The sequence below is a fragment of the Malus domestica genome, chromosome 15, assembly GCF_042453785.1.
Source record: "Malus domestica chromosome 15, GDT2T_hap1".
In the NCBI taxonomy this organism is placed as follows: domain Eukaryota; kingdom Viridiplantae; phylum Streptophyta; class Magnoliopsida; order Rosales; family Rosaceae; genus Malus; species Malus domestica.
The window spans coordinates 47,869,805-47,894,983 of record NC_091675.1 but is presented as its reverse complement, the minus strand read 5'-3'; the positions used below and the strand labels follow the sequence as shown (position 1 = coordinate 47,894,983).

General features: G+C 36.9%; 3 long non-coding RNA genes and 1 pseudogene across 5 annotated transcripts; 3 read left to right on the top strand and 1 right to left on the bottom strand.

Annotated features, from left to right (window-relative positions):
- Nucleotides 1-740: 740 nt before the first annotated feature.
- LOC139192255 (uncharacterized) lies at nucleotides 741-6,760 on the top strand. Of its 3 annotated transcripts, none has more exons than XR_011576300.1 (5): nucleotides 741-1,016; nucleotides 1,721-2,054; nucleotides 2,286-2,470; nucleotides 2,975-3,120; nucleotides 6,296-6,760. It is a non-coding gene; the product is annotated as an uncharacterized lncRNA (long non-coding RNA). The 3 variants fall into 3 exon arrangements; XR_011576302.1 differs by having other exon boundaries at nucleotides 810-1,016; nucleotides 6,300-6,760; XR_011576301.1 differs by having other exon boundaries at nucleotides 810-1,016; nucleotides 6,280-6,760.
- A 536-nt stretch (nucleotides 6,761-7,296) lies between these two features.
- LOC139192257 (uncharacterized) lies at nucleotides 7,297-8,113 on the bottom strand. Its single transcript, XR_011576304.1, has 2 exons — nucleotides 8,013-8,113; nucleotides 7,297-7,650 (listed from the first exon to the last, which is right to left on the bottom strand). It is a non-coding gene; the product is annotated as an uncharacterized lncRNA (long non-coding RNA).
- Nucleotides 8,114-8,394: 281 nt separating this feature from the next.
- Nucleotides 8,395-10,494, top strand: LOC114821608 (uncharacterized). Its single transcript, XR_003769230.2, has 2 exons — nucleotides 8,395-8,519; nucleotides 10,171-10,494. It is a non-coding gene; the product is annotated as an uncharacterized lncRNA (long non-coding RNA).
- A 12,011-nt stretch (nucleotides 10,495-22,505) lies between these two features.
- On the top strand, nucleotides 22,506-24,774 carry LOC103416227 (phosphoribosylformylglycinamidine cyclo-ligase, chloroplastic/mitochondrial-like; annotated as a pseudogene).
- Nucleotides 24,775-25,179: the final 405 nt, after the last annotated feature.

Below are 25,179 nucleotides of genomic sequence, written 5' to 3'. Positions count from 1 at the left end.
AGAAACGATTGAATTATGAAGCTTTGAAAATTGCCTAAACTTCCGGCCAAGAGCTCCGGGACACTTAATGGAGTTTTTAACGGAATGACTAAAATGATGGATGATTGACAATCTCAAGAATCACTTTTATTGATTTGGAATCTCAGGGACCATAGTGATGAGTTATGCAAATCTCAGAGACCATTTTGGCTATTTAGCCAATAAAAAATCACAAACCGAAACCCTAAGAGTAACTCCAGCTTGGAAGCCCTCTCCCCAGGCTATTCATTATTCAATCCACCCAGTGAACAGTAACTGCCCTTGATGAACAGTAATAGCCTTTTGCATCTCCACCCCTACACTGAATAACCCTGGCAATTGGCAGTAAAATATTACTATTTTTTATTTATAAAATAATACAAAATAATTTTATTTGTAATTTCGGATAATATTTTTATTCGTTCTCGTTGTTCCACGTGTCATTATCCTAAAAGACAATTATTGGTGATGGATTTCCGATAAGATTTTTAATTGTTCTTGTTGCCCCACGTGTCATTATTTGAAAATACAATTATTGGTAATGGATTTCCGATAAGATTTTTAACCAATTATGTCACGCCACGTGTCACAATATGTTTACAATCTTTAAGGATAGATTTCAGTCATATTTTTAACGAATGATGGCTTGCCACGTGACATTATCTACAACCTAATCCTTTCTGAATCCTTCATATAATTCACCATCTATCCTCACAAATCTTACATCAATTTTCTCAATATCTATATCATTGTTCATAATTTCTGATTCCACACGCTGGAGTCAATAGACTGGGCTCTAGGGCCTGTTTGCTGGCCTGTACCCCGAGCAACAACCCACGGTCGAGTTGCTCTAAGGCTTAAAACTAAAAGAAGAAAAAGCCTCTCTCTCTCTCTCTGTCTCTCTCTCCTCGTCACTTTCTCTCGACCCAAACAGCAAGGGGAAACCTCGGAAACTTGGAATCGGACGTCCCCCTCACTCAATTTCTGTCATCGAATGGGTAATTATCTAAATCTCGACTTCTATTTTGCTACTTTTCATTGAAATTGATTCTGTGTGTTAAAAGCTCTCCAAAAGAGTTACAATTCTTTTTTCTTTTCATTGAAATGGAAGCCTGATACTTCAATCTCCCGCGGCTACAAACCCAGGACTCCAGACCCAAATTTAATATCGAGTCGTAAAAGGGTTGGATCTGAAGTTCTGAGAACCACTAATATTTATTTGTTTCTGTGTCTTTTTTTTGGATGGTTTTTGAAAAATTAGACCTGAAATGGATTGGAATATCTGCATTTTACAGCAAGGTCCTAACTTTTTAGTTTGGTGGTTGGGGATGAATAGAAAGGCTAAAACTTTTGATGATACAGATAGAATTTGGTGTGATTTGGGCATCTGGGGAAGTTGAAAATCTGATTTACAAGTTGGATTGGTTCAAGATTCATCTTTTACTTCTTGCGTTCCTTACTTGTAAATAAAAGATCAAATGTTGGGGGAAGGGCATTTAGTTATCGTCAAGATACTATGAAGAAACATATTAGTGAAGTTATCTGTTTGGTTATTGTGCGAATTCATACGCTTTTACCCTAACTTTTCTCTAGGTGTTGAATGATTCGAACCGTTTATTTTTAGGTCATTCTTTGAAAATAATTTATTCGAACCTGTTAGCTCATTAGCTCATGTGATGCTTTTTTTTTTTTATCCCTGCAGCAAATTCATTCACTCATAGTGTCACTAGGTGTTACCTCAATTGAGATCCAGACAATCAATCCTAGTGATACTTGGGATGGAGGTATTCTATGGTTAAAGGGTTTGTTAAAACTAGGGAATCAAGTGGAAGGAGGAAATTTGTCCAGACTCTTTATGGCTCCCCTAGAGCAACAGGTGCAACGCGATTTTGAGACTGCAATTGTGGTGGAGGAAACTCCTGCAGAGGAGACATATTCTTTGTTTCAAAGTGTGTAAACAATGTGCAAGACGCACCTGCTGCTGCTGTGGAGGAACCGGTGGGAGAGCCTGAAAAAGGAGACTTTATTCTTCTATAGTATGTGCCTATATCCATTGTCTCCTACTACTTTTGTGCGACAATGTCTTTATATCCTTTTGTGCATCTTTGCGTGTGTGAATTTTTCTTTTGTGCATCAACTGGAAACTGCTTTGACTATACTGCAGCTGCGCAACAGTCTTACATTACGTTTGCTCTATTTCGGTGAACATGCTTTAGTAACTTATGCTTTATTTTTTGTTGAATATGACTGACAGATAGTAGTTGCAGGTTGCTAAAGGACCATCTGCACCAGCAGTAGCTCCACAACCTTGTAATAGTAGTGCTCAAACTTACTTCGTCAGAGTGGAATTACACACCTCAGGTCGCTGGTGAACAATCCAACTCTGCCCAGTCATTTGTGTCCAAGTCTGGGGCAGAAGCAACAAGGGAAGGTTATGCACTGGAGGAAGAAGGTAGCTTTTTGAGCCATATTTTTATGGTTTATGACATCAGCAAACTAAATTATCCATTGTTATTTTGTTGTCCATGCTGGTTGTTACACCTGGTTACATAGCATTCTATTGTATTATAAATTTAATAGATTATTTTCTTTTGTCAGAATGAAACTGATGCAAATACCATTCTATTAATTTTTATTATAACAGATTCATCATTTGATTTTTGAAATGAGAAGTTAGTTGGTGAGCTCCAACATGTATGAGGAATTTAGGATTGAAATTTTGGTTTGTGCAGATGTCAAGATGTTGTAGTTTTATATGTATAACTAGGTACATTTTAAGTATTTGTAAGTCGAACCTCATGTTAAATTATTGTTACAAGTGAACTTCTAAAATCTGTCTATGTAAGAAATTTGCCTCCTAGGGTTGCTGAAGATGTGATCCATAACCGAAGATTTTAAACTTCTATTATTTGATGAAAGTCCTCAGTTCTCATATGTGGTTATGCATCTATTGCAGATTCTTAGGGCTTTTTTGTAGTCTTTTCTTAGGACTTATAAATTCATGAGGTACCTATCGAAGTGGCACGAGGAAGCGTAAAAAGGCTGCAAAAGCATCACATCAGATACTACTCAAAGAGCATGAGTTTTTAACACACAGAGCTGGTATTATACTTCCTGAAAAGATATGACTCATATTGTTTAATTATTCTCATAATTGCTAGCTAATATGTAATTTTCCTGGATTTAATCTAATTTTAGACACGATGATGCCAAACTCGCCCAGATTTCGTTAACCTCATTGAGCATATGCACATTCAGGTCACAATAACGTGCAGACCCAACCCATCTATTAATATGATAGAATGCACAAATGAATACATGAGAAAGCTTGCTTGCAACAACACTTGTATCAATTCCATCCACAAAATAAAAGCTTTCCTAATAAGAATTGAATCAAATCCTTTGCTTCTTCTCCAACATGTTAGTAATAAAAGTGTTACATGAGCTTCAAATTTCATTCTAAAAAATAAACACAGTAGGATAATAACATAAAGAACTTCAAACATCAAACTTCTAATCCTCATACCAGTACCCACAGAAGATATGAGACGAGGTATCTGAAATATTATTTGCACAATAAAATCCAATCATTAGCATACAAAGGACAGTATTTCCAAGATATTTTAACACATCTTATTTGTTCAAACACAGTTCATATATATCAAGGTAATGAAGCATTTAAACAAATCATCTCAAGAATCAGAAAACATTAAGTAATACTCATCAAACTGAATCAATATATATAAAGTAATCTAGAAAATGACATTTTGGTTAAAGTAATCTGGAAAAGTAGCCAGGTCTACAACAAGTGGATTTCCACTTTCTCAAAAGCAGCACAAATCCCTAATTCTTATAGAAAATGTAATTTTTATTTATCTAATCTCATAATTGATATGGTTAATCTCCCTACTTTTTCTTTAATCTCAGAATTTCTAGCCGATCTCCCTAATTTTTCTTTATTCTCAGAATTGCTAGCTAACCTGTAATTTTGAGGATTTAATCAAATTTTAGATACAAGGATGTCAAACTCGCCCAAATTTCGTTAACCTCATTGAGCATATGCATCCAGTCGTTCGAGACCAAGAAGCCAGTAACATAATTACTATTGTTATTGCAATTTAGAAACTAATTCCTAAACCATAAATATCCTTTAACATAAATTAAATTATTGTTTTAATATCTTAGATGATTGTTGGGTTGTAGCCTCAGTTGAATGTTTGCAAGCCGTGGTAAACATGAACGCCGGAATCCAGCTTTTGTTCTCCCCACAACATGTTATGGACTGTGCCCTAGGATTCATGTGCGCCTAACTAAAGAGGAACTTAGCCTACCACTTTGAGAAAGGCTGGGCCATCTGTTGGACACCCTACTCTACATGATTGCCGTACTCTACATGAATAATCATAATGTTGCATTGGAGACCGATTGGCCGTATATAGGTCACCCAATCAACGTAAGCCAACCACCTTCAAACACCTAGTGACACTATGAAAAAAGTTTAAATAATTTGACATGTATGTAAAATACATGTTTGAATTCGAAGGTGGTTGGCTTACATTGATTAGGTGGCCCATATAAAGCCAGTCGGTCTCCAATGCAACACCATGATTCTTCATATAGGGTAGGGCGTCCAACGGATAGCTCAGTCATACTCGGAATGGTAGGCTAAGTTCCTCTTTAGTTAGGCGCACATGAATCCTAGGGCACAGTCCACAATATGTTGTGGGGAGAACAAAAGCTGGATTCCGGTGTTCATGTTTACCACGGCTTGCAAACATTCAACTGAGGCTACAGCCCAACAATCATCTAAGATATTAAAACAATAACTTAATTTATGTTAAAGGATATTTATGGTTTAGGAATTAGTTTCTAAATTGCAATAACAACAGTAATTATGTTACCGACTTCTTGGTATTGAACGACTAGATGCATATGCTCAATGAGATTAACGAAATCTGAGCGAGTTTGGCATCCTTGTGTCTAAAATTAGATTAAATCCTGGAAAATTACATGTTAGCTAGCAATTCTAAGAATTAGGGAGATTGGCTAGAAATTCTGAGATTAAAGAAGTAGGGAGATTAGCCATATCAATTATGAGATTAAATAAATAAAAATTACATTTCCCATAAGAATTAGGGATTTGTGATGCTTTTGAAAAAGTGGAAATCCACTTGTTGTATGTCACATCCTGGGCCCGTAGCACGATACTGTCCGTTTTGGGCTTACCATTCTCTCACGGTTTTGTTTTTGGGAATTCACGAGCAACTTCCTAGTGGGTCACCCATCCTGGGAGTGCTCTAGCCTCCTTCTCGCTTAACTTCGGAGTTCCGACGGAACCCGAAGCCAGTGAGCTCCCAAAAAGCCTCGTGCTAGGTAGGGATGATAATATACATTTAAGGATCACTTCCCTAGGCGATGTGGAATGTTACATTGTAGACTTGGATATTTTTCCAGATTACTTTAACCAAAATGCCTTTTTCTAGATTACTTTATATATATTGGTTCCGTTTAATGAGTATTACTTAGTGTTTTCTGCTTTTTGAGATGATTTGTTTAAATGCTTTATTACCTTGATACATTTGAATAAATGAGTTATGTTAAAATATCTTGGAAATACTGAACTTTGTATGCTAAGCCTTGGATTTTATTGTGCAAATAATATTTTAGATGCTCCTTTCATATCTTCTGTGGGTGCTGGTATGAGGTTTTGAAGTTCTTTATGTGATTATCCTATTGTGTTTCCTTTTGAGAATGAAATTTGAAGCTCATGTAACAGTTTTATAAATGACAATCGGTTGCTAGACTTGGAAGTTTGTCAATAGCTAACATGTTGGAGAAGAAGTAAAGGATTTGATTCAATTCTTTTTACAAAAGCTTTTATTTTGTGGATATAATTGATACTGGTGCTGTTGCAACCAAGCTTTCCCATGTTTTCATTTGTGCATGTTATTAGTTGGTCTGGATCTGCATGTTATTGTGACTTGAATGTGCATATGCTCAATGAGGTTAATGAAATCTGGGCGAGTTTGGCATCCTCGTGTCTAAAATTAGATTAAATCCAGGAAAATTACCGGAGAAGATGTCCCCGTTGCCATAGCTAGTAGGTTGGAGTTGGTGATTTGGGGGTTTATTATTATTATTATTTAATACTTATACTTGGGTACTTTATATTTTTTTTTAAAGTTTTTTTGGTTAGAAGAAATAAGAAATTCGAGTGTCGGTGAAATTACAATGTTATTATTTTTTAACCGTTCACCAAAGTTTTCGCATTGCACAGCAAGACCTCGAAATTTTTTGTTTTGGACATAAATAAGAAGACATTGGCTCTAGACCAAGCTCGAAGCTCATATTCGCGACCGAGTCTCGGAAATCTCTTTGTTGCGATGATCAAGTTATTCGACAAGGTGCCAGAAAGTCTTGTCTTTTTGGCGACCTAGAATTTTTTTGTTTTGGACATAAATAAGAAGACATTGGCTCTAGACCAAGCTTGGAGCTCATATCCGTGATCGTGTCCCGGTAATCTCTTTGTTGCGATGATCACGTTATTCGACAAGGCGCCAGAAAGTCCGGTCTTTTTGGCAGCCTAAGACGAAGGCATACCCCATACTCAAATTTTCTCTCAAGCCTTCTCGTTCCCTTCAATTTAGTTTCCTTTCAATCCATTGTGTTATTCAAGAACCTCAATTAATGTATTGTTAATTAAAAGAGATCTTATAAATTATCAAGGGTGTGACTTCCGGAACCGATTCTAAATTCCACTCTTTTGTGCCATTATTGGAACAAAACTAAAGAAGAAACATAATGAAGGGCCTAAAACAAACCAATTTGAGTCTTGATGGATAAAGTTTTAAATAAATAAAAGTTTTACACCTTTTAGGTTTGAGATGATTTTCGAGGTTTATATTTTCTTGTATTTCGCCCTGAGATTTGGAAATTTTATCAATTTACACCCTTTATCTCTTTAAATGTCTCATAATCCATTAAAATGGAGAGTTCTTTTTTACCTTTTCTTTTCCGGTAAGAACTAGTGCTTTCGGTGTGGGAAGCGGCTTTCACCCACTACTTTTAACTTCTCAAACACCAAACTTGTGATCCTTTTACCTCATAAAGCTTGCGAGTACTTGATTAAGCCTATGGCTTTTGCTCTCATATTGGCACAAATCATGTATTTAAGCTTTGATTTTGTTTTTGAATCACATGTGAAAAGAGATCCTAAAACTTTCAAACCCAAAAAACCTTGGAAAGCTTGAGCAAGAAACAAATTAGAGAACGAGAGGAAGAGAGAAATAAGGGAACTTAATTGAAAGTTTTTCCCTTAACCTTATATGCCTATCACACGAGAAAATTTAATAGAAAATTTTAATTCAATTATAGGGGAATATTTGAAAATTTACATAGTTTAAAACCCAAATTACATATTTGTTTAGAGGAAAAAGTGAAACACGACTTAAAGTTTTTGCTAAATTTTTCCCTGTTGGAGCTGTGCTTGGTAGTGCCTCTCTCTCTCTCTTGTAATCCTATGAAGGTGAAACGTAATACTGTTACTCCAACTCCCAAGCTTTCGAGCCACAGAGGGAAAGCGGAAAGCCATTGCCGCCATGCTCTCCACCCCTACACACTGCACATCTGCAACTGCATTTGCGTCTTGGGTTAAATCGGTTGGTCTGCGACCGAGAATCAAATTACATGATATTTGACACAAGCCCGTAAAAGTTGATTGCTTTTGTGAAACCAAAGCAAACCAAAACCAGAACCAAAATTAAAACCAAAACCAAAACCAAAAGAATCTATCCATCCATCTATTTACAGTCCAAGAACAATTGGAGTGCAAATATTATATAATATTATTTATCACAACAGTTGGAGCAAATATAATTATCACAAATCGCTTCCTCATCAATTTTATATAATTATCAGAAATTAATCAATTTGTTTGTGCTTGTGGTGCAAATATAATTACAAACAAGTCAAGTGATCAGTTGAGGGAGACTTACTTGGAGTTAGGTTTCGGAATTGGAGGAGCAGTTGAAATTTTCTTTTATTTTTTTATGGGAAGGGATTTAGAATTTACAGTTTACAGCACCGAACCTAATTAAACTACTCTGCCAAATCAGGAGTTCGTTCAACTTCAAGTCTTCAACCAACGGGCTATGTCAAAGGAACACGTGGCATATCATACACCGTTCATTCTTGTTAGCCAGTCCTAGAAAATAAAAAAGATATGATATCCACATACCTTATTTTACTTCTCACATAATTTCTTTCCGTTGATTTTCTTTAATTCATCTAATCCGATAGCCAAAAATTAAAAAAATGTGTGAAAAATAAAATAGAATATGTATATCACATTCCAATAAAAAATCACAACCCCAAACCCAAAGGCTTAAAACTAAAACAAGAAAAAGCCTCTCTCTCTCTTCTCGTCACTTTCTCTCGACCCAAACGGCAAGGAGAAACCTCGGTAACTTGGAATCGAACCTCCGCTCGCTCAATTTCTGTGGGTAATTATCTAAATCTCGACTTCTATTTTGATAAAGTTTAAAACTTTTCATTGAAATTGATACAAAGATCCCAACTTCCCAAAGTTGATTTCTTTGGGGGAATTTCAAATCTTTCCATCTCCTTTTTTACTTTCTTATATATACAGTCTGATAATAGGCATGTTTATGCCTGTATTGTGTTGATTTCTTTCGGGGAATTTCAGATCTTTCGATCTCCTCTTTTACTTTCTATCTATACATCGATCTCCTCTTTTAGTTTCTTATCTATACAATCTGATTATATGCAGATTTATGCCTGAATTGTGTTGATTCTGTATGTTGCCTAAACGGTTATACTTATATCCATAATCGTTTATAAATGATTAATCATATCCGTATATCCATTTAACGTAACCGTTAATACCCATTTACCCATTTATCATTTTTAACCCGTTTTTTTTTTTTTATCATTACTCTTTTTTTACTCATCTACGTATTTTTTAACAGCTTGTAAATTAAAAAAAAATTATCATAATTTTTTTTGACAATTAAACATCGTTATAGTTACATTCATCATACATTTCTATATTTTAATTTTTTAAGTCCTTATACCATTCCAATAATTGAAATAATAATTTACGGACGATATTTTTAATTGTTATCAATGAAGATAAATATAATATTTGCTAAGTATTATTGGGTTACAAAAATTGTTTAGAAGATATTTCTGTCAAAGTATTTTTGTCAATTTCATGGTTACCCGCAAAGAATTTAAATTAATTTAGTCAATTCTTTGATGATGAGAATCATCATTCCTGTAGTGTTATTGAGAGAATGACCGATGAACTCCTTGCTAATTTATTGGGTGCTAAGTATTATTGGATCGAAAACATAGTTTATGTTAGTTTTACATATATAAAATAAATGAGTAAACGGTTGTATGTTTATAATCGTGGTTAATACCCATAACCGTCCATTTAAATTTTACGGGTAAACGGTTATACCCATAACCGTTTATTTATCTAAACGGTTACCTATAACCGTAACCGTTTAATTTAAATAGACGGGTAATCACGGTTACCCATAATCAATGGGTATTTGCCCATCCTTATCCAGGACTCCAGACCCAAATTTAATATCAAGTTGTAAAAGGGTTGAATCCGGAGCTCTGAGAACCACTCATATTTATTTGTTTCTGTGTCTTTTTTTTTTGGATGGTTTTTGAAAAATTAGACCCGAAATGAATTGGAATATCTGCATTTTACAGCAAGGTCCTAACTTTTTAGTTTGGTGGTTGGGGATGAATAGAAAGGCTAAAACTTTTGATGATACAGATAGAATTTGGTGTGATTTGGGCATCTGGGGAAGTTGAAAATCTGATTTACAAGTTGGATTGGTTCAAGATTCATCTTTTACTTCTTGCGTTCCTTACTTGTAAATAAAAGATCAAATGTTGGGGGAAGGGCATTTAGTTATCGTCAAGATACTATGAAGAAACATATTAGTGAAGTTATCTGTTTGGATATTTCGCGAATTCATACCCTTTTACCCTAACTTTTCTCTAGGTGTTGAATGATTCAAACCGTTTATTTTTAGGTCATTCTTTGAAAATAATTTATTCGAACCAGTTAGCTCATTAGCTCCTGCGATGCTTTTTTTCTTTCTCCTGCAGCAAATTCATTCACTCATAGTGTCACTCGGTGTTACCTCTCCAGACAATCAATCATAGCGATCCAGACAATCAAACTTCTAATCCTCATACCAGTACCCACAAAAGATATGAAACGAGGTAGCTGAAATATTATTTAAACAATAAAATCCAATCCTTAGCATACAAAGGGAAGTGTTTCCAAGATATTTTAACACAACCCATTTGTTCAATCATAGTTCATATATATCAAGGTAATGAAGCATTTAAACAAATCATCTCAAGAATCAGAAAACACTAAGTAATACTCATCAAACTGAATCAATATATATAAAGTAATCTAGAAAATGACATTTTGGTTAAATGAATTTGGAAAAGTAGCCAGGTCAACAACAAATGGATTTTCACTTTCTCAAAAGCAGCACAAATCCCTAATTCTTATGGAAAATATAATTTTTATTTAATCTCATAATTGATATGTCTAATCTCCCTACTTTTTCTTTAATCTCAGAATTTCTAGCCAATCTCCCTAAATCTTTACTCTCAGAATTGCTAGTTAACCTGTAATTTCGTGGATTTAATCAAATTTTAGACACAATGATGTCAAACCTGCCCAAATTTCGTTAATCTCATTGAGCATGTGCATCGAGTCGTTAGATACCAAGAAGCCAATAACATAGTTACTATTGTTATTGCAATTTAGAAATTAATCCCTAAACCATAAATATCCTTTAACATAAATTAAGTTATTGTTTTAATATCTCAGATGATTGCTGGGTTGTAGCCTCAGTTGAATGTTTGCAAGTTGTGGTATACATGAACATCGGAATTCAACTTTTGTTCTCCCCACAACATATTGTGGACTGTGCCCTTGGATTCATGTGCGCCTAACTAAAGAGGAACTTAGCCTACCACTTCGAGAAAGGCTGGGCCATCTGTTGGATGCCCTAATCTACATGATTGCCGTACTCTACATGAAGAATCATGATGTTGCATTGGAGACCGACTGGCCTTATATGGGTCACCCAATCAACGTAAGCCAACCACCTTCAAACACCTAGTTAAACACCTAATAATTTAACTAACATGTATGTAAAATACATGTTTGAATTTGAAGGTGGTTGACTTACATTGATTGGGTGGCCCATATAAAGCCAGTCGGTCTTCAATGCAACACCATGAGTCTTCATGTAGAGTAGGGCGTCCAACGGATGGGCCGGCCATTCTCGGAGTGGTAGGCTAAGTTCCTTTTAGTTAGGTGCACATGAACCCTAGGGGCACAATCCATTGTGGGGATAGCAAAAGTCGGATTTCGGTGTTCATGTGTAACACGGCTTGCAAACATTCAACTGAGACTACTAACCAGCAATCATCTTAGATATTAAAAACAATAACATAATTTTATGTTAAAGAATATTTATGGTTTAAGGATTAGTTTGTAAATTGCAATAAAATAGTAAGTATGTTACCGGCTTCTTGGTTTCGAACGACTGGATGCATATGATCAATGAGGTTAACAAAATCTGGGTGAGTCTTGTGTCTAAAATTAGATTAAATTACAGGTTAGCTAGCAATTCTAAGAAGAATTGGGGAGATTGGTTATAATATCTGAGATTAAAGAAGAAGTAGGGAGATTCGTCATATCAATTATGAGATTAAATAAAAATTACATGCCCCATAAGAATTAGGGATTTGTGCTGCTTTTGAGAAAATGAAAATCCACTTGTCGTAGACCTGGATACTTTTCCAGATTACTTTAATCAAAATGTCATTTTCTAGATTTCTTTATATATTATTGGTTCCGTTTAATGAGTATTACTTAGTGTTTTCTGCTTCTTGAGATGATTTGTTTAAATGCTTTATTACCTTGATATATTTGAACTGTGTTTGAATAAATGAGTTGTGTTAAAATATATTGACCTTTGTATGCTAAGGTTTGAATTTTATTGTGCAAATAATATTTTAGATACCTCCTTTCATATCTTTTATCAGTGCTGGTATGAGGATTTGAAGTTCTTTATGTGATTATCCTATTGTGTTTCCTTTTGAGAATGAAATTTGAAGCTCATGTAACAGTTTTATAAATGACAATGTGTTGCTAAACTTGGAAGTTTGTCAATAGCTAACATGTTGGAGAAGTATTTGATTCAATTCTTTTTACAAAAGCTTTTATTTTGTGGATATAATTGATACAGGTGCTATTGCAACCAAGCTTTCCCATGTATTCATTTGTGCATGTTATTAGCTAGATTGGATCTGCATGTTATTGTGACTTGAATGTGCATATGGTCAATGAGGTTAACGAAATCTGGGGCGAGTTTGGCAGCCTCATGTCTAAAATTAGATTAAATCTAGGAAAATTACTGAATGAGACATCCCGTTGCCATAGCTAGCAGGTTGGAGTTGGTGAATTATGATTTTGGGGGGTTTTTTTTTTTATTATTTAATACTTAGGTACATGTTTTTTTAAATATTTTTTGTTTGAAGAAATTCGAGTGTTGGTGAAATTACAATGTTATTATTTTTTAACTGTTTACCAAAGTTTTCGCATTGCACAGCAAGACCTCAAAATTTTTTGTTTTGGACATAAATAAGAAGACATTGGCTCTAGACCAAGCTCGAAGCTCATATTCGTGACCGCGTCTTGGAAATCTCTTTGTTGCGATGATCATGTTATTCGACAAGGCGCCGGAAAGTTCTGCCTTTTTGGCGAACTCGAATTTTTTTGTTTTGGACATAAATAAGAAGACATTGGCTCTAGACCAAACTTGGAGCTCATATCCTTGACCGTGTCCCGGAAATCTCTTTGGTGCGATGATCACGTTATTCGATAAGGCGCCAGAAAGTCGTGTCTTTTTGGCAGCCTCCGACGATGGCATACCCCATACTCAAATTTTCTCTCAAGCCTTCTCGTTCCCTTCAATTTAGTTTCCTTCCAATCCATTGTGTTATTCAAGAACCTCAATTAATGTATTGTGAATTAAAAGACATCTTATAAATTATCAAGGGTGTAACTTTTGGAACCAATTTTAAATTTCGTACGATATACAATAAACAGTTACGATGTGAGGATCCTTAGGATTCCCACAATTTGGATCCGGATGGAATCCAAATCCTCAAGGGAGTGGTGGTAGTGGCAATGTTGGTAGATGGTCGGTGGAATGATGGTGACGATATTTTTTTTATTTTTTTATTTTGGGGGTAGGCAATGTCATTTTCCAAAACCTAATGAGAATATTAATGGAATTTAAAAGACTCACTAAATGAGTCACTTTGCTTTTAGTAAAAGCATATTTCAAAAGCAACCTAATGAGGCTATTATTAAAAGATGTTGTTTGAAGATTATTGCTTTTAAAAAGTAAGCATTGTTGCAGTTCTATTAGATTAGAAATGTGATTGTGTAAATCTTAGTGTATATAGGGATATCTTAGAATATTTCATAAGTTATATATTATCCTATTAGAGTTGTAATCCTATTAGGGTAAAGATTTAACATTCCCTAGTACTATAAATAAATGCACAATGGGGATAATATAACACACACCTCACAATCACATCTCTCTTTCTCCTCTCTCTTGCCGACGTCCCTCTCCCTCTCTAATACTAAGTACAATTTAGTAAATTAGGCCTCCAATGTTAGAAATGTGCCCTAAAGCCAATCAGATGATGATACATTACAGACATTTCATATATTAAACTAATCTAGTTTAATATAAAGGGCAAAAATTATTGTTTGAAGCTGTCTCATATAAATGTTATATACTTAAACGATAAGTTCAAGGAATATGTAATTGGGAGAATGTGATCTAAAGAAGTTAGATTCATGAGACCATTCTCTTTCGTATACATATCCTAAACGTTCTTGATCATAGGATTGCCAATTGGGCATTGATAGTCTGTTAAGATCAGTACGTGTTATGTTTTCTCTTAGGGAGAGTGACTGGTCTCGAGTCATTGGTATGACTGACATCAAGACAAGCATGTAAGTGCTCAATGGAGAATGAGTTCACTGAACACAATCAACAAGGAGTTCTCATACTCATGTCACATGAGAAATCATGGTTGGGATAATGCAAAGTAGTCATTTGACCTGAGGCATCATAATTGTCTTGTGGTTAGGTCCTTGATCTTTGACTATATCAAAATCACTCCATCAGAGGGTGTCCATGACATAGTTGGGGTCAAGCCATTTAGCCATGGAGGTAAGTAAATGCGCAACAAGAGATCTCTAACCTTCAAACCGTTTGAGGGAGAATAATCTATGATATGATTAAGAATCTCTGACCAGAGTATGAATGAGATTTAGGAAGTCGTTCCAAATCATGTTCAAAGTAATCATATAAGAGAATCACATTTGATAATAGACATGAATAAACTAGCAAACCAAACAATGTGGTCAAGAGTATGGTATTAGAGAAAGACTGTATTGCATTGTAATCCTAAACTGAATAGGTTCTTCACCTCTTCTGATTAGCTTGGGTAGCCATGACATACTGCTAGGTGTCATTCATGGTTTGTGGAAGCTCTAAAGGTGTATAATCACTAAAGGGAGAATTGAAAGTAAGTTTTAATTCACAATCGATTTGAAGAGTTCTAATCGCCCACTACCTCCCTAAAAGAAACCTAATGAATTGTATACATAGTAAGGTAGAGATTGAAGAAACCACGGAGATGAGTAAGGATAATTAAATGGTTTGATTGTTTATGGCTATGATTAATTAATATGCTAATTAATTAAACGAATAAGTTCGTTATAGACCTCGAGTTTGTTTTGGGCCTCAAGGCCCAATGGGAGTTGAATGTCAAGCCCATTAACAAAAGTTGTATGACAACTTAGTGACTAAAAACTCCAAAGGGCCCAAACAGCCCAAAGGCACAAAGAGGTCGGCCATATAGAGAAGGAAATGGGTTTTGGTTCCTTTTGGTCACTTAATTGAAGGGACTATATAAAGGACTTTATAACATTTTCATAATTAGGGTTTTCTAAGGGAAGAGAAGAGAACACAAAAGCTCTCTCTTCTCTAATGAAGGTCGGCCACCCTAGGGAGAGATTACTAGCATCTATCTCCTCCTAGGCCACGCATATTTTCATCAATGCTCTCCTTGGTGTAGAGACTTAGAAGTTCTCTATTTTGGGAACTTGGAGAATCCATTCATCCATCCTCCTCCAAGAAATCCATGGAGATAAGAAGTAAGGAATGAATGCCCTCTCTCTTGCGTGATTAGCCTTTGCTTATGCAAAGAGGAATCAACAAAGGTATAAGATTTCTCAACTCACATTATTTTGAGTTAAGTCTTGGTTCACCATAAATACTAGGCTTTGAATTTCATGGGTTAAGTTTTGTTTTTGAGTGCGTACAACCATGATTCAGCCTTTTAATTGTTAATAACATGCATAGATGTTGCTCAAATGAACTAGTTTTCACAAATATATCTTTCATATAACACGTTATCAGCACGCTTTTGACGCTGTTCTAAAGAGAGTTTATTCTTCAATCATTGAAGTATTACGTTTTAATCATTCTTTTATGATTAATTTATTATTTTATTAAATTGATTAACAAGCTAATTTAATTTTTCTATGTTAAACGTGATACAACGTATTGGAGATGCAATTCTGGCTTTCTGAGAAGGATCTTTTACAAATTCAAATTCTCAATTGTTTTCTGTCAATCAGGTTCTTTTAAAATAAATTAAGATATTGGAAACGACCGTGAAATATGAAAACATTCTCCATGATGCATGAACCCCCTACATTTATATTTTCCTTCCGATAGAGATTGTATATGTTCATATATTTGTCAATATATATGTTCATGCATTACGCAATTATAAATCGCTATGTGAAATTTATGAGTCAAATAATCGAAATAAAATAGAAGCATGCTTCTTTTTTTTTGTGGTTTTGAAAACCCTAAAATCTGTTAAAAAAAAAAATAAAAGGGGAAAATTTGAGCCAAGCCGAGTTGCCCGCAAGCCAAGCTGTGCTTTTAGAGTTGAGATAAGCTACGGAGCCAAGCATTGGGGCTCCAGAACGACGACCTTGTCCTTCCGGAATCGATTTGGGCCACCACCTGCAGAGCCCAAAGTTCAAATTAATCAACGCCAACAACCTGCAATCGTCGTTCATTGGTGAAATTAGTCGTCTCCGATGACAAATCCACGAAATTCCAGTCGTAATTTCGTTGGGCTACTTCGAGATTCAACTCGAATCTTTGATTTTTTTGGACCTCTCTGATGCCGAGATCATTCTCCGTCGTTGTGCAATGGTTTGACATCCCCAATCTTCGTCTGGTCTGAATCATCGCCAAATATGGCAAGGCCACCGTCTTGTCCAACGAAGATCACACCCAGTTGCTGCTGGGTGTACCCAACCAGACCAGACACGACCATTTCTTTTTGTTTGGGCCTTGTCCAGGCTCATCCCATTTGGGCTTCATTTTTTTTGTTGTTTGTTTTGCTTTGGGCCTGTTACCTCTCAACCCATCCCGTTGCAACTTGCGGCTAGAACAGTACACATGGGCTGCCCATGTGGCCTCCCCGAGCTCAATTTGGGCCTACTTTTTCCATGTAGCCTGTAGCTACGATCGACCTCGAATGGTCTCGACCTATTGAATTAATTAAAGTGATCAGCAGTCCACTAATTTGACAAGACATCCAAAATTAATGGCATGAAGTCCAATTTTGGACATTAACGATTCAATACTTTATTTCTTTTCTTTGAATTGCTGACTCCCTTTCGTAGTGCTGAAGCACTCACACTTAAGTTCCTGAAGCAACCCAAATCCACTACACTTAGTTGTATATTGTATTATGTGTTCTTATAGCTACCTCTTTTTTTATGAACCTGAAGTTCATAAATAAACTCAAACTTGTAGTTTCAAATTTAGTGTCTTTGAAACTTGAAGTTTTCATAAAACAATACACCCATGAAAACCCAAATTTTTTCATGTAAACCATGTCTTGGAACCCGAATGTTCTAAACTTGATGCTTATGGATATTTTATTTTCTATAGCACCAATCACAATCTTGTTCCCTCCATTCAGTGGATTGTCGAACCATAACAAGGTCGATTTCACTGATTTGGACATTTCTTGACAGAAACCACTTTATGTGGGTACAAGACTTGAATCTTTACTTGACTATCAAGAAACTTGAAACTATTGAAGCCAACAATGGCATGGAAGAGCTGAATAAGCCTCTGCCACAATCTTTACTCGAAGACTTATGCCCGAAGCTTTACAAACGGAAATACCTCCCGAACGAGGATTCCATGGCTCTTTGGCTTGCTCATACAGACCTTCTAATTATGATGCCTTAAGCATATCATGATTACATCTATGAATGAGTATGATTCTAAAGTTTATAAATCCGATCAAATTTTGATTGAAGAATATTTTTCTTGTCATTCCTTGTTTCTAACTAGCTCCTGAAATAGCAATGTAGAGAACATAAGTTTACCAAATTCTCGGATCTGATTACTACCACAAATGTGAGAACGGTATAGACTCAGCTTCGGCTGGAGTCTACGGAACGGTGATACCTAATTTCAACTGGGTCCCACCAAAATGTATGCTCTACTTCGACAGAGACGTACCAAACAGACCTCTCTAGCTTTGGCTTTTGTTTGTACCATACTTGACCAATCCTGAAACTACTGAGCATCGGTCAACGTTATACCGTCAAGGACCCAGAAGAGTTTCCTTCCAACCAGGAGGCCAATCATAGCGTGACATGTGTCGACATTAGAAGCCAATCATAGCGCGACACGTGTCAACATCAGAAGCTAATCACAACACGACACATGTCAATGTCAGAACAAAGCTAGAAACTCTCTTCTATAAAGGGAGATCATTCTCTCATAATATTTCCTAATGTCATTTGTACTAAATCATTCACTAGTATTCACTAAAGGAGAGTTTGAACCTATGTACTTGTGTAAACCCTTCACAATTAATGAGAACTCCTCTACTCTATGGACGTAGCCAATCTGGGTGAACCACATACATCTTGTGTTTGTTTCCCTGTCTCTATCCATTTACATACTTATCCACACCAGTGACCGGATCAATCTAGTGAAGGTCACAAACTTGACACTTTCTATTGTAACAAAGTCCTCACTGATTTTGTGCATCAATAACTTTAACCATTCGAACCTAAGTCTAGGTTTGTCTCTCTCTTACCCACTTTAGGGCTTGTTTTTAAAATATATGGTAGAATTAGGGCCTCTCAAGGTGTGGCATCACTTCTGAAGTGTGATCCTTGGCACCTAAGACCTAAAACTTCAAGAATAACAATTCCCTTTTTTTTTTTAACTTTTCAATATTTATGTTTCTTTAGTAATAAAAAAGGGTTTTGATTTTTGACTAATTTTAAATTGTTGGTGGGCCCAAAGTCTTGCCACGTCATTGCTTAATGGAGGACTTAACGACTAGATTAACAAAAAGTATGATTTTATGAGCAAATCGTAACTTTAAGTATGAAAGTGAGACGAAGAAAACTAAGGGTATCAAAGTGCCGATTTACAATACTTGAAAGCAGTACAATGAGAACTACCCAAAAAAATAAATTTAATATTCTTTATTATTTAATAAATAATATTTGTTAAAATGGGTGAAGAGCTCTGAACGGTCCATTCATGGGGAAATAGTTGTAACTGAAGATAAATTGCAAAATTTGTTTGGGAAACCATTCACAGACACTACTATTGCTCAGAGGCATGAGTTGTACACTCGCCTGCATTATTTACTTGCTCAGGAAGAGGTGTTTTGGTGCCAGAGATCCAAAGACAACTGATTGCGTCTTGGGGATCAAAATACCAGATACTTTCATCAAAAAGCAACGCGACCTCAGAGAAGGAATGGGTTGCAAGGATTATTTGCTGAGGATGGGCAGTGGAACGAAAGTAAGAAGGGTATGGAGTCAATAATTGTTAATTATTTCATGAAGTTGTTTGATTCAACAGGTGTAGTAGACGCTTCGGCAATTTTAAGCAAGATTGTACCGAAAGTTACAAATGAAATGAATCATGGGCTTTTGTTGCCATTTTCTGATGAAGAAATAAAGGATGCTTTGTTCCAAATGCACCCGACTAAGTCTCCTGGGCCGGACGGAATGACGCCTGGGTTCTATCAGAAACATTGGGCAGTTGTTGGTAATGATGTATGTGAGGGAGTTCGCCATCTTCTTTCCACGGGGTACATGCTTCGGCAAGTGAACTATATGCACGTAACTCTTATACCCAAGAAAGTAGACCCAACTTCCATGAATCAACTCCGGCCAATCAGTTTGTGTAACGTCATATACAAAATCTGCTCCAAAGTGCTTACAAATAGACTGAAACTAGTATTGTCAGATATCATTTCATCATCACAAAGTGCGTTTTTTACTGGAAGATTAATTTCTGATAATTGTTTGGTGGCATCGGAATTGCACATTTTATGAAGCATAAGAATAGTGGTTGGAATGGTGTGATGGCGTTGAAACTAGACATCAGTAAAGCTTATGACCGCATTGAATGGTCTTTCCTAGATCAAATTATGCAAAGATTGGGTTTTGTTGATGAATGGATTACTTGGATCATGCGGTGTGTCACGTCAGTCTCTTACTCTTTCAAGCTTAATGGGGAACCCGTGGGTTTTGTCTAACCTAAGAGGGGTATCCGACAAGGGGATCTGTTATCTCCTTTCTTGTTTGTGATATGTGCAGAAGGTTTACCGGCCTTGTTGGATGCAGAGGAAGCCCAAGGTCGGATAAAAAGGGTCAAGGTATGTAATGATGCGCCAAGTATAAATCATCTTCTTTTTGTAGATGATAGTTTTATTTTTGCAAGAAGTACTTTGCAGGAGTGTTCTGAATTGAAGAATTTACTGCACACTTATGAATTGGCATCGAGGCAAGCTGTTAATTTGCCCAAAAGTTGTGTGGCTTTTAGTGCAAATGTGAATGAAATGGATGCTCAGGTGCTTGCCGATTGCATGGGTATGACTCGAGTTACTTACCATGATCGTTATCTTGGGTTACCGGTATACACTGGTAAGTCAAAGAAACAGACATTTGCATATATTAAAGATCGGCTTTGGAAAGAAATTGAATGGGTGGCGTTGGAGTTTGTTGAGCAGTGCTGGTAAAGATATTTTAATTAAAACAGTGGCCCAGGCCTATATACCATGCAGACTTTCTTGCTTCGAAAGACGTTCTGTGATGAATTGAATCAAATGGTTGCCCGATTTTGGTGGGGGAAAGAGGTGGGTAAGAGGCCCATTCACTAGGTGAGCTGGAAGAAGATGTGCAAGCCTAAAGGTGAGGGAGGGTTGGGTTTTAAAGATTTGTACGCCTTTAATCTTGCGTTGCTTGCCAAGCAAGGTTGGCGTATTATAAAACAACCGCATTCTCTTGTGGCTCGAGTATTTAAGGCTCGGTATTTCCCTAATATGGATTTTCTCAGTGCTCCAATAAAATCAAATTCATCATTTGGAAAAGCATAGTAGCCGCTAGAGTACTGATTCAACGTGAGGCTAGATGGAGGGTCGGTGATGGTTTGAAGGTTAAGATTTGGGGGGATAACTGGTTGCCGAGAGAAAATTATGCTAAAGTTTTGAGCCCGCTGCCTGTAGGAGTGCATCGTAACCTCACGGTTAGATCTCTGATGGTTGAGACGGATCGGCTGCGATGGAATATGCAGTTGGTATCGCAAATGTTTTTGTCCTGAAGAGGCCACTCTTATTTTCAGTCTTCATTTGGGTTTATTTAGTTCACCTGATGAGTTGATTTGGATTAAAGAACCCAGAGGACATTTTACAACAAATAGTGCATATTTTGTTGCTCGTACATGTAGTGAAATTTGTGGAGATGTTCCAGTTAATTCCGAGATGTTAGCAGAGATCAAGTTCCTGTGGAAGGCATTGTGGCGTGCTAAAGTACCAGGGAAGGTCAAAATTTGCATATGGAGGGCTTGCTTAGATGCCTTGCCAACTTGAGTCAACTTAAAGATAAGAAAAGTACTTATGGATGATGGTTGTGTATTTTGTGGAAATGAACCTAAAACGATTGAGCATGTACTGTTGCGGTGTCCTCATGCTAAGGCGACATGGTGCTCTAGTCCATTGGGATTGCCATCTATGCAACACGGAGATATTGGGTTACAAGGTTGGTTGGCTCGTTTAGTTTACCACTTATCACGGGAGAGTTTTGAATTAGTGCTTATTTTGTTATGGAACATCTGGAAAGCTCGTAATGAGCTGGTTTGGAAAGGTGTGACGATAGCACCACATGAAATTCCAATTAAAGCACACACCTGGCTACTAGAGTTTAAGAAATGGAATGTCGTGCATCCTAAGACTAAAACTGCTGATGTTCATAAATGGAGAAAGCCGGAGGAGGGATGGCTCAAATGCAATTTTGATGGTGCATGGGATGAACATAGGGCAGTGGGAAGAGTCGGAATAGTCATCAAGGATACGGATGGGGAGTTTGTTGCTGCAACGGCATTAAAATTGGAGGGGATTACAACCACTTTATTGGTGGAAACTACAGCTGCTCGTGAAGCTGTGCTATTCGTTCAACAATGGTGGACACGAAAAGTAATATTGGAGGGTGATGCCTTGTTGGTGATTGCTGCTATTCAGAATGGTGTGAATGTTAATCATGGACCTTATGGCCTTGTTGGTGATTGTTGCTATTCAGAATGGCGTACACTTTTACAACTGTTCCAGCAGTGGAAGGCACAATTTGTGCGAAAAGAGGTCAATTCTGTGGCTCATCGACTAGCCCGACGGGGTTTAACGTTGGAACGGTCAGTTTCTTGGTTTGAAAAATTTTCCGATGTAATTTTAGGTTTACTATTGGAGGATAAGTTGAATTCTTAATTTTGTTGATGCGGGATCTTTTTTCCCCCTCATTCGGGTTTTCTTTCCAAGAAGGTTTTTATTGAGATCTATTATTAGCACTATTTTTCTTTGATTGTACGTTGTTCCTTATTGAACATAAAAATAAATAATATTTGTTTGGACTGTTGTCTAATTTAATATTCTTATATTTGTTTGGACGGTTGTTGTCTAATGTGCATAAAATATTACAAAAGAAATTGGATTTGCCCCATTTTTATTGGGACGATCCCACCCAAAAATCGAAAAGTTAGATTGTGTCGTGTCGGCGCCCCTACTGATGGAGACATTTTTTAATATAATCGGTACACGGTATGATAAATCGTGTATCACTATACAAATGATGGAATATGTATATTAAAAAGTTAATAACTTAAAAAATAAAATTTCTCATTACTTCTATTAAAACACGTAATATATCATTCGTGTTCCCGTCACAATCGGGATTAGCGAGTGGAACTCAATTTAGTCACTTTAGGAGTGGATTAGGGTTTGTCATTCGTGTGATATCAGGTGAGTGCGACCTCTGCTCCGCAGACAACGGTCGTCCTCCCTCTTACAAATTTACAATGGCTGCCAACGGCATGATCAGCGCCTCCCAAGCATCTTGGCTAAGATCCTCTTACTCCGGAGCCCATCTACGTAGACTGCCGCCATCGTCAGTTGGGTTTATCTCTCTGTCTTCACCATCATTCTCAGCTGGTAAAATTTCGCGGAGCAGGCGCGTATTGTCTCCGGAGCAGGAGGCCGCCGGAGGAGGAGGCCTGACGTACAAGGATGCTGGTGTAGATATAGATGCTGGAACGGCGCTTGTTGATAAAATTAAAGCCATGGCTCCTGAAATTGGATCCTTTGGAGGCATTGTCCACGATGAGATACTCGGCGGTAAGTATGATTAATCAATGTATATAATTAATTAATGTTTGATTTTTGTTGTATGCTGTTTGTAATGGTAATTGTATGGTGATGATCCTCAACAGATGATCTGTGCCTTGTTCACGGGACGGATGGCGTTGGAACTAAACTTAAGCTTGCATTTGAGACTGCAATTCACGATACCATTGGCATTGATTTGGTAATCTACCACCTGGGTTTCTAATATTCATATTTTTTTTCCATTGATAATTGCTTTTCCGATAACCCGACTCTATTCATTCTGTTTTCATTTGTTCGTTTGTTGGTTTGTTCAACTCTCAGGTTGCCATGAACGTCAATGATATCGTTACTTGTGGGGCGAAGCCATTATCTTTCCAGGATTACTTTGCTACAGGCCGCCTTGATGTTGATATCGCTGTCAAGGTAGAGTTCACAGACAAAGTGCCTAATAAATACATTACCATGCCCACTGACTGCACCGTCGTTTGTTCCATTCTTCTTCTTTCTTAGGTTATACAAGGTATTCGCGATGGTTGCCAACAATCCGGCTGCAGCTGTAAACTTTCAGGCGGAGAGGTATTCGTAACTAACTTGTCTTTTTGAATTGCGCCATTAATTGCCCTGTGACTCTGTGAGCTGGAGAATAAATGTTTCCGAACATGGAGAATAAATCTTAATGTTTGCAATCCTTAATTTATACAAACTTTTTTATAAGGTATATACGTCTTGCTGATAACTGTGTACGTTTTCAGACTGCAGAGATGCCGGGCTTTTACAAAGACGGGGGAGTATGACCTGGGCGGCTCTGCTGTTGGAGCTGTGAAAAAGGATTCGATCATTGATGGGAAAAACATTGTTCCCGGAGATGTCATCATTGGCCTGCCGTCTAGCGGGGTTCATTCCAATGGTTTCTCTCTTGTTAGAAGGTTGGTGCTTCAACCTATTACAAATTAAAAAAAAAAAAATTAACATTCAGTTTTTGTTAGCTACGATACTATTGTAGTCTATAGCAAGTAGCTTGCAATATGCGATTAAATTTTGTCTCGCTGGCCGGTCGGTTGACTTGCTGACTCATGACAGAATAGTCCTATCTTACTACTGTTGCATTCATATTGTTACAGGGTTCTGGCTGATGCTGGGGTTTCTCTCAAGGACCAACTGCCTGGTGGAGAAGGTATTACATTTGGCGAAGCTTTGATGGTCCCGACTGTGATATATGTTAAGCAGGTAGGGTCGACATCGATCAAACCCATTATTATACTATGCAGATACATGTTTGTGTTTAACTACATAACTAGCTGCTGAAAATCAGAGTGCAAATGCTCCCATCATTGAACTATTTGTTAACTTATTATTGCTTTGCACAAAAACATGCAGGTCCTTGACCTAATAAGCAAGGGAGGTGTGAAAGGAGTAGCTCATATCACAGGGGGTGGTTTCACAGAAAATATACCTCGAGTGTTCCCGGAAGGCCTAGGAGCGGACATTTATAAAGACTCATGGGAAGTCCCATGTATTTTCAAATGGATCCAGAAGGCCGGAAGAGTAGAAGAGGCTGAGATGAGACGGACTTTTAACATGGGAATTGGAATGGTTCTTGTTGTGAGTCCGGAGGCATCACAGAGGATACTTGAGGAGGACAGGAATGTTTACCGCATTGGTGAGGTTGTAAGCAGTCATGAAGGAGTGGCTTATGTATGGTTGATTTTAAGAACCAGGATCCTCTCCCGAGCAATTCCCTAGGGATCTTAGGGATCCTGCAATCCTGTCCGTTCATCGTATATCGTGCGGTCAGAAATCATTTAAAATTTAAATTTTAAAATTCAAATATGAATAGTACCTAACGAAAACTGACCGCACGATATAAAATGAACAGACAAGATGGCGGGATCCCTAGGATCCCTAGGGAATTGCTCAGGAGAGGATCCTGGTTCGATTTAAGGTCAACTTAACTCGTGACTGTATCTTAGGATTGACGGAACCACAACTTTTCTTGTTCCAGTTTTTATTGTCACTTTGATAAAAATAAAAGTCAACGTTAACGTGCTTTATGTTTCTTTGATGCAAATATTTAAAGAAAAACTAATGAAAATGACTTGAAAACTTTGAATTCTAACGATAAGGACAAAATAAAGAGTAAAGTAAATAATACCAGGTTTGACTTTTTAATGTAAAAATATGATTTTTCATTAAAAAGAATAGTACCGCAGACTTTTCTGTTTAGCCTTTTACACGTAGAAGATACATAGGAAAAATTAGGGATGTTGAAGA